Genomic DNA, 17404 nt, shown 5'->3' with positions numbered 1-17404 from the left:
CTCACATGCTGACACTTTTTGATGGCCAAGCATTGAAATCTGCAGCAATTTGCTGAAGGGTTGCACGTCTGTCACGTTGAACGTTCTCTTCAGTCGTCGTTGGTCCCATTCTTGTAGGATCTTTTTCCGGTCGCAGCGATGTCGGAGATTTGATGTTGTACCGGATTCCTGATATTCACGGTACACTCGTGAAATTGTCGTACGGGAAAATCCCCACTACATCGCTACCTCGGAGATACTGTGTCCCATCGCTCATGCGCCGACTATGACACCACGTTTAAACTCACTTAAATCTTGATAACCCGCCTTTGTAGCAGCAGTAACCGAGCTAACAAATGCGCCAGACACTTATCTTATACAGGCGTCGCCGAACGCAGTGTCGTGTTCTGCCTGTTTGCATGCTTATGCCAGTTTCTTTGGCGCTTCAGTGTATTTCACAATAGGTCGAAAAGTTCCCGCATTTGTTGACTCTAGCATCAGCGGTAAGTCAGTGGTCAGTCTGTGTGATCATTATATTGGCACAATATGGTACGATCACATGAGGCAGGCACAGTAGTCTATAGGCTGGCGACATCGAGATGATCAGCTACTGATGCCAGCTGATTCCAAACACAAATAAATGTAATGTAATGCGTGTAAGTAGACAAAAAGATTTGAATTCATTTCACTATGTGAATGGCGATCAGCCACTGGAATAAGTTACTACTGTGAAGTGTCTAGGAGTTTCTGTACCGAGTGATTTCAGGTGGAACGACCATATATATCATTCGGTGGTGAAGTCACATCCAGGCTTATATTTATTGGGAGAAGTCTAAGATAGTGTAATTCATGCACGAAAGAGGTCGCTTGAAAATACTTGCCAGACAATACTTGAGTATTGTGCATCAGCCTGTAACCTCCCCCTCACTTATCGACCTTAATGACAGTGAAAAATTAAACCGCGTGTACCTAATGGAAATTTGGGAAAAGCAATCGTCACCGAAGTTAATCTGTCGGTAAAGAGGGAGGAAAGGGTTACATCTAAATGAAAGGAAAAATGCAAATGAAACTGGTGGAAATTAATTTTGAAACGGGGTAAAGTTAATGAAGAAAGTAAATGTGCGGCCGTTACGTTAACAATTAACTAGCGGTAATTAGATATTTGAGATTTGGGGGAAATTACGGTCGCCAGTCCTAAGGACAATTACTATAGTAACTGAAAAAGAAAGGTAATTACACATATAATTAGCACTAGAAGCGTGGCAACTGAAGGTTGACACGTGTAGTGTGAAAACTGAAAGTTTGTCAGAAGTAATAACTTTCGCTGCACTCTGACTTAATTTAGCAAAAGAATTAATAAAACCGGAAAACTGAAAGTTAATTTAGTGACTGAAATTAATAAGAAGCTTTCTTTCTGAAGCACATCGAAATTCAGTAAAATACGGTTAGTCTTGGACTACCTCAACAATCATTTCAAAAGCTACTTGAATCTACGCAATTTAGAAATAAGAGATTTAGCTTTGAACTTGAATTAAATGATTCTGAACAATTAACAATAGTAAGATTTAGTACGTACCAAGCTGAGCTGCAGTCACAGGTAAGCTAAAATACGGTAACAAAACTCGCACTCTTAATTTGTGCTTGCGTAATCTAAATATTGTAGCCAGCTATGAATACTTAAACTGAACTTTGAAATTAAAGCAGTGAAATGGAATGATTGTACTTTAATGCTGGCGTCTGAATTTGAACGACACTCTGGTTGATTTCGGAAAAGGAAGGGACCCTGCTTGGTAATGCAATTGGGACAATGAGCAACAAAAGTTCATGCTAAGTTGCTGTAATTTTGCGAGGCAAATGAAACAGTTTGAAAAGCTGAGGTCTGCCATACAGTTCTGAAACTTTACGTGCTTTTAGTCTTCCTTGTTGGTTGATTGAAGGTTTGAAGTCGTCAATCGAGGAGGTGGCGACAGTCACTCATTGTCGGCCGTCGCTGTTGCAGAAGCTGGATGTTGGCGCGCCTTCTTCTCGACACGGTCCCCAGACGAAACGGGCTCTTGATGTGCGCCAGCTAATGCTTCCCGTCCGCGACACCATGTCAGAAACTATCATCGCAAGTCGAGCTGCCAAACCCCGAAAGCGCGGCAACTCGCGGGAGCTTCTCACAACACACCTGCTTCACTCGCTACCCCAGCCAGACTCCCCCATGCTCTGCCCGCGCTCCACGCGGCAGAGTTAACACTACCAAAGATCCTACACACTTTGATTCTTCACACGACCTATCGATGTAATCGTTCGATAGCAGTTTTCCCTAGGCAAGACCCAGCGTAAAAATACAAATAATATTTACGAAACAAACCAAATATACATCGACATAAGTGCATATATATATATATATATATATATATATATATATATATATATATATATATATATATATACAAACAGTAAAACAATTACAATATATAAAGAGACAGAAATGTCATATCTTGAGGTAACAAAACAAGGAAAAAAAATAATAGTACAATAGATGGAAATAGGAGGATATGCATTTCCGGCGTTACACGTGCCCCACATTGTCTGAGGATGTTCGTGTAACGTAAACAGATTCAGAAAATGTCCCAAAAAAGAAACAGCGGAAATGCATATGCTCAAAACATCAACAAAATTTAGCATTCGTCTAATTAACCATAAATCAATTTTTAGACCATAATAATTGAGTGGAGACACTCCTAATCTTAGTCCACTCTGTCATCTTGCACAAAATAAAACAGGTCGACAACATATTAAAATTCATAGAAAATATAGAAAATGGTTTAGCTATTCCAAAATCGTCAAAATCCGTAACACTATCAAGAAATGGAATACTATTTACAAAATTAATCAGAGTACATGGTCATAAAAACAAGTAGATCAAAATACGCAAATTAATTATTAATTACATAGAATACACATATTATATAACCTTTTCGTAATTAATACTCTTGCCATGAGAGTCCACTTAATGCTAAACAAGAAAATAATATTCAGCAGATCGAAAAAACCATAAATATTGACAGTACAATTCTTTCAGCAGTCCAGGAAGAAAAACAATTCCGCATTCCGTACCCGCAAGTACAAAGAGAGCCGACAGCGGCACAAGAGCCGACAGCGGCTTCGCCTCGCAAGTATTGTTGCGCCCGCCTGTGCGGCACGCTTGATCTCACTCGCCCTTGTAACGGCACTTCCAGAACGTCCGTTTCACTGAATTCTTTAGGAAAAACTCACTCCCGAGTAATCTCAAGGAGTCCCTTAATACTATCACAGTGGATAACTCAACACTGTCCATCATCACACGCATGTACTAGCCTGAAACTTAAAACAGCGTCTAAGTACATCGGCAATGACTAATAAAACACACATTCATGAAATCTGACAGCTAGTTACAAAAGCATATTTACATTCCTTAATCTTCTGTGACTCAGCTGAAAACTTAAACTAGCAGCTTGGTTTCAAATTGATTAATATTCAGTAACTCTTAAATCATCTAATCAACATTAATTACTTATTAATTACAACTTCTTTAATGACCTCTAGGTCAGGCAAAAGCATCGCAACATGGCACATCCTTAAATCTTACACTCTATATTTACATAATGTACAAATTACCCTTTCTGTGGTATTAATCAATCCTTGGTTGGTACAATTTCAGGTCTACAATGTTCCGTATACCTAATAGCTTTCCAGAGCTTGGATACTCTAAGCAATAAGCATTTGTGTGAGGTATACCAATGACTTTATATGGTTCTTTATAAACAATCTTAAATTTAGGGATTTCATGGCCTATCTCGCTCGATTTCTCATGAGCTTTTACAAGTACTAAGTCTCCGATTGTAAACTTAGCAAAACGCGCTTTAGCGTCATGACGACGTATGCGAGCATCGGCTTTTAGCTTCATTACTTCTCGCAAACGATCTTTTTTCACACCAATACTAATGTCAATCCGTGGAGGGAATTTGATTATCTCTTCCACTAGTCCCGGTTTGACTGAAAAAACACTCTTATTCCTCATTATTACTTCATACAGGCCTCGTCTTTGTTCGTGTGTTACGTTTGACACACCGTCTACAATACTTTCCAATTCACTTTCTACTCTATTGTCAATGCTGAGATTCCTCACGTTACAGCAGTTCAAATTCATTCCTGCGTCAATGTCATCCGGCCAGTTAACAATGTGTACAGGCTGGTATTGCCTACGCACACCGTTTCCTGCCTCGTCAAAACTAACTACTATTGTTTTATCTTGGGACGTACATGTCAAAGTTTTGCTTTCGCAATTAATCACTGCACGGTACTTTAATAGCCAATCTAACCCGATAATTACTTCCGCAGTTAAGTCTGGCACGACGACAAACTCTTGTTCAAATCGTGCCCCACATATCTCGAAGTTGACAAAAATCTGTTTTGTGACCGGTTTACTGGCCTTCCCAGTAGCATCGATAATTTTCACTCCTGTTACTGGCGTAACTACGATGCCGGGTCTGTCTTTCAGTAACTCAAATATTTTCCCAGATACAGCACTCAATTCTGCACCGGTGTCAATCAACACGTTTAGTTGTAGGTCGTGCATATTAACAGACACTACTATCTGTCTACACTTGTCCTCGACTGTTTCATTATTTTCCCACAGTAAATCCTCGTCTATATCCAGGTCATTCCAGAAAAAACCATCCGGCTTTGATCCTAAATTCGGCTTATCTGGCGGCTTTTTCAGCCGCTGTTCACATACAGTTTTAATTTCAACACGTTTGTCCTGAGGCTTAGTCTGTAGCTTCGCCTCCAATACCGAAACCTTTTCCTGTAACTCGTCAACTAGTGAGTGTTGCTTTGCTATCAATTCACTAATTGTCACCTTTGTTGATTCCTCTTTGGCCAGATTGATCTCATCTGCCAATCTACCTGGAGAAATGTGCCCAGTAGTATCTGCAATTACTTCCTCTAGATCTGCGCAACCCACACTGTTATCGTCTGACCCTATAATGTCAGCTCTAACCTCATACACGCTGTAATCTATGTGCTTTCCTACCAATCGTGTCCTGCTATCACTAAAATTTTCGTAATCTTTCTCCTTAATACTCTCGCAATGTTTAAACTGGAGGTTTGCGTCGGATGGGTCGGCTACTTCTACCACTACGACTTTCGGTAAGGTCTGCCGGTTAAGGCCAGAACTTTCCGTTACTACTTCAACATCCAACTCTTGCGTTACGAGACACGACGAATCTTGCTCGTGCTCCCCATTAACATCAACTATTTCTAGTAAAGTCTGCCGGTTAGGGCCAGAACTTTCTATCATTTCACAAACACTATCTTCCTGCGGGACGAGACGCGGAAAATCCTGCACGCGCTCCCCATAAACACTTCTCCCATACAGGCCCCTATAATCTCTTAGTTCGTCGTATAAGCGACCGAACTGCCTTAACCAGACCTCATCCCTCTCTGCATCCCCTCGATCGATGACGGACGTTTTATCCGACATCTGATCTTCCCTCAACACTTGCGAATCATTCTTAAACTCACTCTCCAGTTCCGCTGTGGGTATTACAGCTGCCACTTTATAATCGATTTCCGGAATACTACTTAAATTGTTCTCACTGACAGTGAATGTATTTTCTACTGCCGTGTATACAGCTGATCTACTACTTGTGGGCGCACTCCTTTCTCTTAACACTGGCACACTCTCCCGCCGTTGATTATTCCATACGGAATTTTCATAACGACGACACCTGGGTTTTCTCTTGTTCTTGGGCCGCCAAAATTTCTCCACACCCGGTCGGCCCCTCACCGGCGCGACTAATGGTTTCCCTGACTCGTCCCAGCAGATACGCTCCCCGGATGCTGCTGAGGCGGCTGATCACACCCTCTGGCGTTATTACTATTCTGTGAAGCCCGTATCACGTTAGTATGATACTGGTTTCTGTCATTCCTGTTATTATTTGCATTGTACCGATTGTTATTACGGTCCGAACCATTATTGTTATTGCTGCCATGGTTGCGGTATGCATTATTCCCATGGTTATCGTTGTTGTAGTTGCTGTGGTACCCGTTGTTGTTACCACGGCCTCTACCATTGTCGCGAATATTGCGCCAATTGTCCTCGTCCTCCACTCTTTCCAGGAAATCATTTATTGTCCTGTAATTGCTTCCTACGTAGCGTTTTGTATCATCTGGAAGCTTTTTGTAGAGTTCCCAGACTATTTCGGATTCCGTGCGGCGATCGCGCAAATATTCCAACTTGCGGATCCAGCCCTCACAAAACTCCTTCATCGAACCGCGCGAATTCGCATCGAAAGGCCTCGATACGACAAATTCGCGCCAGACACTTTGCTGTTTTTGCTCTGACCAGTATTCAGCCAGAAACAAATTTTTAAATTCGTCAAAAGTCAGGTTCGTAATGTTGAGGTTTAAGCCCCAACGCTTGGCATCACCAGCCAACACATCAATAATCGCATTAATTTTTCTCTCATTAGTCCATGATCTGGGTAAAACCCTTTCACAATTCTTAATGAAATCCGTCGCGTGTATACCGCCTTTTTTCAAGGGGTCGAACCGATCCTCTTTCGTCAACAATTCCGAACTATGTGCATAGATTGGCACATAGCTCTGTTTTTCGTCAAGTTTCTTTTCTAATTCCGACACTCTCGTAATTACTTGGCAAGTGGTTGTCGCAAGCGTTTCTACTTCCCTTTTTTTCTCTTCGCAGGTATTAGCCTGCTTCGTCACTTTGGTATCTACTTCGGATACTAAAGCCTTTAAAGTTTCCACCTTCTTTTGATCCTCTTTTTTCACTAATTGAATTTGTTCCGTCACCTTATTCTCGATGATCGGAGCAACTGATTCTCCTACACTTTTCTCGATTCTGCTAATTTCGGAATTAAAACGAGTATTTATGCTCGCAATTTCCGCCTGAACGCCTATCATTTCCTGTTTAAGATTACCGATTTCGGTATTAATTACAACAATATCTTCTTTTAATTTATCAACTTTTGTGTTAACAACTCCAACATTGTTGTTAACAACGTTAATAGCTTTGTTCTGATTGTCTAGCATCCGTTCAATTTTTTCAGACTGAGCTTCTTGCTTGGCAGCCTGAGCTTCTTGCTTGGCAGCCTGAGCTTCCTATTTTCGTTAATCAAAACATTCAATAAATGAGTTAAATTCCCGGAAACTAGCGGTTTTACTTCCGTAGCGGCTTCCTCTTTAAGTTTCACCACGTATTCGTCATCAAGGGATTCAGATTTGATTTTCACTTCCGATTCCGAAACATTTTATAAAGTTTGGAATTCCATTTCTGCTCTTTGTTGCGTTTCGGTGGTCGCGTCTTTCATGCTCGCCGCCTGCCCCTGAACAATGGGTACCGCTGTGCGCGTTTCCCACTGTTCGACCGATTGTTCCGTATCCAAGTCTACCAAATTTTGGCAATTGTTGCCTTCACTCACTTTAATAATTTTCAATATAAATGCCAAATCTCAAATATAATTAGGATTACTCCCACTACTTATTCTCGCTGACGTAACGGCCTGTACGTAAACAGTACTTTGTTACGAGATTTGCACCATATAAAATTCGTGTCCAGAACAACCTCAAAACTGAAGATTGTCCTGTCACCAGGTCGCCACATGTAACCTCCCCCTCACTTATCGACCTTAATGACAGTGAAAAATTAAACCGCGTGTACCTAATGGAAATTTGGGAAAAGCAATCGTCACCGAAGTTAATCTGTCGGTAAAGAGGGAGGAAAGGGTTACATCTAAATGAAAGGAAAAATGCAAATGAAACTGGTGGAAATTAATTTTGAAAAGGGGTAAAGTTAATGAAGGAAGTAAATGTGCGGCCGTTACGTTAACAATTAACTAGCGGTAATTAGATATTTGAGATTTGGGGGAAATTACGGTCGCCAGTCCTAAGGACAATTACTATAGTAACTGAAAAAGAAAGGTAATTACACATATAATTAGCACTAGAAGCGTGGCAACTGAAGGTTGACACGTGTAGTGTGAAAACTGAAAGTTTGTCAGAAGTAATAACTTTCGCTGCACTCTGACTTAATTTAGCAAAAGAATTAATAAAACCGGAAAACTGAAAGTTAATTTAGTGACTGAAAGTAATAAGAAGCTTTCTTTCTGAAGCACATCGAAATTCAGTAAAATACGGTTAGTCTTGGACTACCTCAACAATCATTTCAAAAGCTACTTGAATCTACGCAATTTAGAAATAAGAGATTTAGCTTTGAACTTGAATTAAATGATTCTGAACAATTAACAATAGTAAGATTTAGTACGTACCAAGCTGAACTGCAGTCACAGGTAAGCTAAAATACGGTAACAAAACTCGCACTCTTAATTTGTGCTTGCGTAATCTGAATATTGTAGCCAGCTATGAATACTTAAACTGAACTTTGAAATTAAAGCAGTGAAACGGAATAATTGTACTTTAATGCTGGCGTCTGAATTTCAACGACACTCGGGTTAATTTCGGAAAAGGAAGGGACCCTGCTTGGTAATGCAATTAGGACAATGAGCAACAAAAGTTCATGCTAAGTTGCTGTAATTTTGCGAGGCAAATGGAACAGTTTGAAAAGCTGAGGTCTGCCATACAGTTCTGAAACTTTACGTGCTTTTAGTCTTCCTTGTTGATTGATTGAAGGTTTGAAGTCGTCGATCGAGGAGGTGGCGACAGTCACTCATTGTCGGCCGTCGCTGTTGCAGAAGCTGGATGTTGGCGCGCCTTCTTCTCGACACGGTCCCCAGACGAAACGGGCTCTTGATGTGCGCCAGCTAATGCTTCCCGTCCGCGACACCATGTCAGAAACTATCATCGCAAGTCGAGCGCAATTACATGCTGCCAAACCCCGAAAGCGCGGCAACTCGCGGGAGCTTCTCACAACACACCTGCTTCACTCGCTACCCCAGCCAGACTCCCCCATGCTCTGCCCGCGCTCCACGCGGCAGAGTTAACACTACCAAAGATCCTACACACTTTGATTCTTCACACGACCTATCGATGTAATCGTTCGATAGCAGTTTTCCCTAGGCAAGACCCAGCGTAAAAATACAAATAATATTTACGAAACAAACCAATTATACATCGACATAAATGCATATATATATATATATATATATATATATATATATATATATATATATATATATACAAACAGTAAAACAATTACAATATATAAAGAGACAGAAATGTCATATCTTGAGGTAACAAAACAAGGAAAAAAAATAATAGTACAATAGATGGAAATAGGAGGATATGCATTTCCGGCGTTACAAGCCTGTGACTCTTACCAAGTGTTACTAGAATGACAGAATAGATGACACTAGGAATCCATCTTTCTGTGAATGGAATCGGAAAGAGGCACACACTAAGTAACCTCCATACACACCGTAGGTCCCTTGCAGAATATACACTTTTCGATTTAGATAGCGTTCTAGTGTGCCTTCTTGGAACTCATCGAACAGTCAACATAAGCGTTTTTTTTTCTTTTTCTGTATTGATCTTCTCATTTCTCATTCAGACAGACGAGCTGTCAGTTGCCATTCTGCTCTTCAGTCTACTTGAATTTTCAAACTTATTCGACTGTTTTAAAATAATAAATACCGTTTAGAAATGAATGATTAAAATATACATAAATCAGTTAAATGTGAAGATGTATGCTTTTCAGTGGCTGTATACTGCAGACGAATGTTGCTAAGTTTACATGGATGGCCACATTTTTAGTTTACGATGTCTGTATGTTACTATATAATGTACTTCAGACATGTATGCAAGTTTTAAAGAACAGGCACTGCTGACGATCCCCAGCTGTATTAAATATTATAAAATTTATTCGCGAATTGCTAAGTCAGTGTGACGTCGTCCGTGCTATTTGTTAGTGAGATATGAAAATCTGTGCCAGACCGGTGCTCGAGCGGTCGCCTTAACCACTTCGGCTACCTGTGCACGGTCCATGGACTGATCCAAACCTCCATATACCACACTGGCCACATTCCCGAATGCTCGCACAGTATGTGATTTCCTCAACAGGAAGAGAAAATGTTATCTTTGTTTTTAACCTGTCGATGTATGTCTGTAGGGCATCGTATAATAAGATACAGATATTTTAAACACAAACATTGTGAACAGTAGTGGATGTGGATAGTGTGACGTATGGAGGCCTTGGAGTCGGTGATGAAATGCCTGCCGAAATTTAAGATAGATCAGTCACATTATTCTCACAGAATGTTCGTGCTTGCAGGTTAGGAACAAGTTAATATATATTAGTAAACCGCAAGAGCATCCATGGTAAAGTTCCAGAATTGTTATCACTTGTTGAAGGTAGGAATGCCAAGAAAGTATGAGGAACCGAAAGGTGATTAAAATTCTAAATTGAAATTGAAATACACACTCTAAGACAAAAAAGAAAAGAAAAAACTTTTTACCACGTAGGAATTATGAGAATGGGTCCGAAATCGGTAGATGTTATTTGCATGTGCAGACAAACAATTGACTGCAATTTCAGAAAATTTGGATCATTTGTTCAAAATAAAGAGCTTCACAAATTGAGCAAGTTAACAACGCGTTAGATCACCTCTGGCACTTACGCGAGCAGTTATTCAGCTTGGCCTCCTGAGGGACATCGTGGCAAATTCTGTCCAATTGGCGCTTTAGATCGTCAACATCCCGAGATGGTTAGAGGCCTTTACCCATAATGCTTCAAACGTTCTCAACTGAGAAGATATCCGGCGACCTTGCTGGCCAACTCTCACCATCTGTGGGTTGACATTATCTTGCCTAAATGTAAACCCTACCTGGCTTGCCATGAAGGGCATTGAATATCGTCGACGTACGCTGTGCTGCAAGAGTGTCGCGGATAGCAACCAAAGGTATCCTGCTACAAAATAAAGTGGCAACCCAGACCATCACTCCCAGGTGTCGGGGCAAACGACAGGCGACAGTCAGGTTGGTAACCCACACTGTCCGGGGCGTCTCCACTCAGGTCTTCGTTAGTCATCGGGGCTCAGTTCGAAGCGGGACTCATGGCTGAAAACAGTTCTACTCCATTCAGTGAGTTTCCAGGCCGAAGACATGTCTGGAGACGCCCCGGACAATGGTGGGATACCAACGCGACTGTCGCCAGCCATAAGGCCCGACTACAAGGAGTGATGGTCTCAGACGCCATTTCATTTCATAGCAGAACACCTTTGGTTATCATACGCGGCACTCTTACAGCACAGCGATGCGACGGTGATATTCTATATCTCTTTTGGCTTCCCTTCATAGCAAGCTATTCTGAGCTTACATTTCAGCAAGACAATGCCCGGCCGCATAAGGAGAGAGTTTGTACTGCATGTCTAATTCCTTCGTGGTCCGTCTTTTTATGCGGTATACTTTTTACAGTAAATAATTCAGTAATATATAGTTCAATTGTTACAGATTCCGAAAGTGAAGTAGTCTGGGTAAGAAGAAGCATCAAAAGTGCGTCAAACACAGTAACATGATGAAACTTCCTGGCAGATTAAAACTGTGTGACGGACCGAGACTCGAACTCGGGACCTTTGCCTTTCGCGGGCAAGTGCTCTACCATCTGAGCTACCCAAGCAAGACTCGCGCCCCGTCCTCACAGCTTTACTTCTGCCAGTACCTCGTCTCCTACCTTCCAGACTTTACAGAAGCTCTCCTGCGAACCTTGCTGCAGAGTGAAAATCTCATTCGGGAAACATCCCCCAGGCTGTGGCTAAGCCATGTCTCCACAATATCCTTTCTTTCAGGAGTGCTAGTTCTGCAAGGTTCGCAGGAGAGCTTCTGTAAAGTTTGGAAGGTAGGAGACGAGGTACTGGCAGAAGTAAAGCTGTGAGGAGGGGGCGTGAGTCTTGCTTGGGTAGCTCAGATGGTAGAGCACCTGCCCGCGAGAGGCAAAGGTCCCGAGTTCGAGTCTCGGTCGGGCACACAGTTTTAATCTGCCAGGAAGTTTCATATCAGCGCGCACTCCGCTGCAGAGTGAAAATCTCATTCTGGAGACAGTAACAGAATGCTTCTATAGACCACTTGAATCTAGATCTTCAGTGACAGAGCGTTTCAGAGCAGTCTTCGAGAATATCAGGAATAAGTTTCCTGGTCATGCTATTATAATAGAGTTCAACTTGTCATCTGTAGAATGGGAGAATCAGACGACTAAATTGGTACGAAATCAAAAATGTTCAAATGTGTGGGAGTTCCTATGGGACCAAACTGCTGAGGTCATCGGTTCCTAGACTTACACACTACTTAAACTAACTTACGCTAACGACAACACACACACCCATCCCCAAGGGAGGACTTGAATCTCCGGCGGGAGGGGCCGCCCGCTCCGTGACGTGGCGCCTCAAACCGCGCGGCAAATTGGTATCACCGAAATGGATTCGTGTGAGACTTTTCTGAATGTCTTGTCCGAAAATCACTTTGAGCAGATAGTTGAAAGAACCTACACCTGAGTGCAATGTCTTAGACCTCCTAATAACTTAACAGATCCGAACTTTTCGAATTAGTTAACGATGAAAAGGGAATTAGCGATTATAAGGCTGTGACAACAGCAATAAGTACTGATTTTACATGGAATTTTTGAACAGGTGGGAAATTATCTTTGGTTGGCAACAGTGACAGGAGAAAAATCGCAGAGTATCATAGTACTAATCATCAAACATTTAACTCAGAGGATGAAGATGTAGAGCATTTGAGTAAAGCTCGAAGGTATTGTACAACATGCCTTAGACAAGTATGTGTCAAGCAAGGTTGTGAGGGATGGAAAAGATCCACTGTGGATGAATAGGCGTGTTAGAAAGCTGCTGCGAAGAGCACAGAGAACTTCAGCTCCGATTTAAGTGAAATCAAAGCCTGGTAGACAAATAAAAGCTAAATGAAGCCAAAATGAGTGTGAGGAATGTGGTGTGAGAAGCATTCAATGAATTTAAAATTACAGTTTTTCCAAATGAACTAACTAAATCTTAATAAGTTTCGGTCTTGCATAAAGTCAGTAAGCGAATATAAACCATCTACTAAATCGCTAAGTGACCATAATAGCACCGAAACGGAAGACTACAGAGAGAAGGCCGAAATATTGAATTCGGTCTTCCGAAATAGTTTCTTTTAATCAGCAGATGGGATCTTCCGAAATTGTTCCTTTTAATGGTTCAAATGGCTCTAAGCACTATGGGACTTAACATCTGAGGTCATCAGTCCCCTAGACTTAGAGCTACTTAAACCTAACTAACCTAAGGACATCACACACATCCATGCCCAATGCAGGATTCGAACCTGCGACCGTAGCAGCAGCGCGGTTCCGGACTGAAGCGCCTAGAACCGCTCGGCCACAGCGGCCGGCTTCCTTTTAATCATCGGATGGATACCGAAATGGCATAAATCGATCACGGAATAGAAAGTGAGTTAACAGTGTTGACCAATGGAAAGGCAACTGTACCGAATGAGATACCTGTGAGGTTCTGCAAAAGAACTTGCTCCCATTCTAGCAGCAGTTTTTCGTGGGTCACTGGAGCAACGAAGAGTACTTCGCAATTGGAAAAAAGCACAGGTCATTCCCGTTTCAAGAAAACTGTCGGACCGACCTATATCGCTGATATTTATCTATTGTTGTATTATGGAACATGTTTTATTCTCACACATGATAGCCTACCTGGAGAACGAAGCTTCTTCTATAACAATCAACGTGGATTCCACATATAGTGATTTTGCAGAAGTCAGCTCTCTCCGCCCACCCATGAGGAACGCTCAGGTTGATCGTGTTTCTTGACTTTAGAGAAGTATTCGATACAGTTCCACACTATCGTTTAGTGAATAAAGTACGAGCTTACTGAGTATCGGACCAGATTTAAGATTGGTACAGAACTTCCTTAGGACCCTCTAGTAAGCCTACTTAGCTGAACAAATTCGACAAATGTGAAGGCGTTTCCGCTAGTACACCAGGGAGTGTTATAGGACCACTATTGTTTACAGTTTTTATTAATGATCTAGTGGATTACGTTTGAGACCCCATGAGGCTATTCGTGGACGATTCTGTTGTCTATAGGAAGCAACAAGAGTGGCGGGATGTTTCTAATGCGACAACACAGATGACAAATGTAATGCTTTCCTTAACACATTTCTCATGCTCTTAAAAGTTCTTCTAAATGGGGAACTAGCAGTAAAAGGCAGCCTGGGTAGCTGACAAGTGTGTTACGTATATCATGTACAACAAAGTGAGAATTATATCAAAATGTTAGAAGTAGTCACATTCGAGCTATAGTAGCCCATTACAAGCTGTAATTTAAGGTGCTTAAAAATGTTATTAGTAGGGCAAAGAGTATGTGGTACGCAAATAGAATAGATATTTCACGGGATAAAATTAAAACCATATGGTCAGTCGTGAAGGAAGTGTCTAGTCAGCAGCACAAGGTCGAGGGTATAAAGTCAGTACACAGTAAAAACGTTTCTGTTACTGATAAGTCAGATACATGTACAGTATTTAACAATCACTTTCTGAACATTGCTGGTGAAGTAAATAAAGACTTAGTTTCTACAGGGAATCATGTAACTCTCTTGGAAAATGGCTTTTTCGAGACTGATATCTGAAATATTCATTTGTGATACTGACAATGGGGAGACTGAGTCAATAATTAGATCACTGAAGACTATGGACTCTCATGGATATGATGGAGTATCTAGCAGAATACTAAAGTACTGTGCTGCACATATTAGCCCTGTGCTTAGCCATATTTGTAATTTTTCCTTTAGGAATGGTCAGTATCCCGAATGATTAAAGTCGTCAGTAGTAAAACAACTTTATAAAAAGGGAGGAAGGGATAACGTAGACACGTTTAGACCTATTTCTATTCCGTCGTGTTTTTTAAAGTTATTGAAAAGGCTGTGTATGTAAGGATAATTGATCAATTTATTCCTCATGATTTGCTATCAGATGTACAGTTTGGTTTTAGAAGTGGTTTAACAACTGAAAACGCTATATTCTCTTTCCTCTGTGAGGCACCGGATGGATTTAACAAAAGGTTTCGAACGCTAGGCATCTTTTTTGATTTAAGTAAGACGTTTGATTGGGTTGATCACAAAATAGTGTTCAAGAAGTTGCACCATTATGGAATACGGGGAGTAGCTCACAACTGGTTCACCTTTTAGTTTAAAAACAGACAGCAAAAGGTCATTCTCTTCTGTACTATGATGTGGGGTCCGAGTGGGGCACGGTTAAATAGAGGAGGGGGGGAGTGCCCCACGGATTTGTGCTGGGGCCACTCCTGTTCCTTATTTATATAAATGATATGCCCTCTAGTAGTGCAGGCAATTCTTAAATATTTCTGTTTGCCGATGACACTAGCTTGGTAGACAAGGATGTTGTGTGCAACGTTGGCACTGTTTCAAATAGTTCAGTTCAAAACATCAGTGCTGTGTCGTCCGAACAAGACACAGCCAGGGCAAAAGCACGGTAGGTGCAAAGACGCGAGCTGATGCCTGTGCCGTAGAGACTTGCCACTTGCGCGAGGATCAAGATATCGACTTCGCCTCGGCCAATTCCCGGCCGAGTACAATCCGCCAATGACCGGACGACAACGGACAGAAACCTACTCGACAGATAGAAGAGCAGCTCTCGCCCACTTAGCTATAGATTTGCGTCCATGGCTGACTTAGAAAGGGAGCATCGATTAGTGACCTCTTAGAAATGAACAGACAGTTGTTGTAAATTGCATTTGCTATGTACTGTGAAGTTTACCAACGATCATTTGCACTTAGCCATTGCTATACGTATTACAAGTAGTGTTGCAAACTTCATTATTCGACAAGTCACAAAGATAAGTAAACCGTTTTAACTCATTTTTATGACTTTGTTACTAATTTGTTGCAGTGTTGTAGAACCTTCGTTCTCCTATCCTGTTACCTGACCCTGGAGCATCGGTGTATAATATTAGCAGGGAGAAATGGTCTTAGCGGTGTACTGCGCCAGAAGCCGTTTCAAGAACTCACAAACTCGGCCTACCGTACCAACAGCGGCAACTCGGCCTCCACAGCCGTAGCGACGAGGCCTTTACAAAACTGGCGAAGAGGGTCTACAAAAATAAGTCCATGGCTTGTAGAAAATAAGCTAACGCTAAATTACAGTGAGACTCAGCTTTTGCGGGTTGAAATGATTATTAAATCGACACCCTAGCTGCAAACATGTGTTGATATACATCATTGGGGACATGTTGAAAATGTGCGCTCCGACCGGGGCTCGAAACCGGGATCTCCTGCATACATGGCAGACGCTCTATCCATCTGAGCCACTTTTACAGTTTCTCACACACTATTCAACAAAACCCGAAGTTTTAATTTCACGGAATGGGCAAACACTATGTGATCAAAAGTATCCGGACACCTACTGAAAATGACCTACAAGTTCGTGGCGCCCTCCATCGGTAATACTGGAATTCAGTATGGTGTTGGCCCACCCTTGGCCTTGATGACAGTTTCCACTCTCGCAAGTATACGTTCATTCAGGTGCTGGAAGGTTTCTTGGGGAATGGCAGCCCATTCTTCACGCAGTGCTGCACTAAGGAGAGGTATCGATGTTGGTCGGTGTGGCCTGGCACGAAGTCGCCGCACCAAAACATCCCAAAGGTGTTCAATAGAATTCAGGTCAGGACTCTGTGCAGGCCAGTCCTTTACAGGGATGTTATTGTCGTGTAACCACTGCGCCACAGGCCGTGCATTATGAACAGGTTCTCGATCGTGTTGAAAGGTGCAATCACCAGCCCCGAGTTGCTCTTCAACAGTGGGAAACAAGAAGGTGCTTAAAACATCAATGTAGGCCTGTGCTGTGATAGTGCCACGCAAAACAACAAGTGGTGCAAGCCCCCTCCATGAAAAACAAGACCACACCATAACACCACCGACTCCGAATTTTAGTATTGGCACTATACACGCTGGCAGATGGCGTTCGCCGGGTATTCACCATACCCACACCCTGCCATCGGATCGCCACATTGTGTACCGTGATTCGTCACTCCACGCAAGCTTTTCCACTGTTGAGTCGTCCAATGTTTACGCTCCTTACACCGAGCGAGGCGCCATTTGGCATTTACCGGCGTGATGTGCAGCTTATGAGCGGCCGCTCGACCATGAAATCCAAGTTTTCTCATCTCCCGCCTAACTGTCATAGTACTTGCAGTGGATCCTGACGCAGTTTGGATTTCCTGAGTGATGTTCTGGATATATGTCTGCCTATTACACATTACGACCCTCTTCAACTGTCGGCGGTCTCTGTCAGTCAACAGACGAGGCCGGCCTGTACGCTTTTGTGCTGTACGTGTCCCTTCACGTTTCCACTTCACTATCACATCGGTAACAGTGGACCTAGGGATGTTTAGGAGTGTGGAAATCTCGCGTACAG

The 17404-nt window shown here is 42.2% G+C and overlaps 1 protein-coding gene across 2 annotated transcripts in view; it reads left to right on the top strand.

Annotated features, from left to right (window-relative positions):
* LOC124555242 (dihydropyrimidine dehydrogenase [NADP(+)]) overlaps positions 1-17404 on the top strand; it is a 285759-nt gene that overhangs the window by 94178 nt on the left and 174177 nt on the right. The window lies entirely within an intron of this gene.

Source organism: Schistocerca americana, chromosome X (genome assembly GCF_021461395.2).
Source record: "Schistocerca americana isolate TAMUIC-IGC-003095 chromosome X, iqSchAmer2.1, whole genome shotgun sequence".
Taxonomy (NCBI): domain Eukaryota; kingdom Metazoa; phylum Arthropoda; class Insecta; order Orthoptera; family Acrididae; genus Schistocerca; species Schistocerca americana.
The sequence above is the reverse complement of the archived record's forward strand: the minus strand, read 5'-3'. Positions and strand labels throughout refer to the sequence as shown.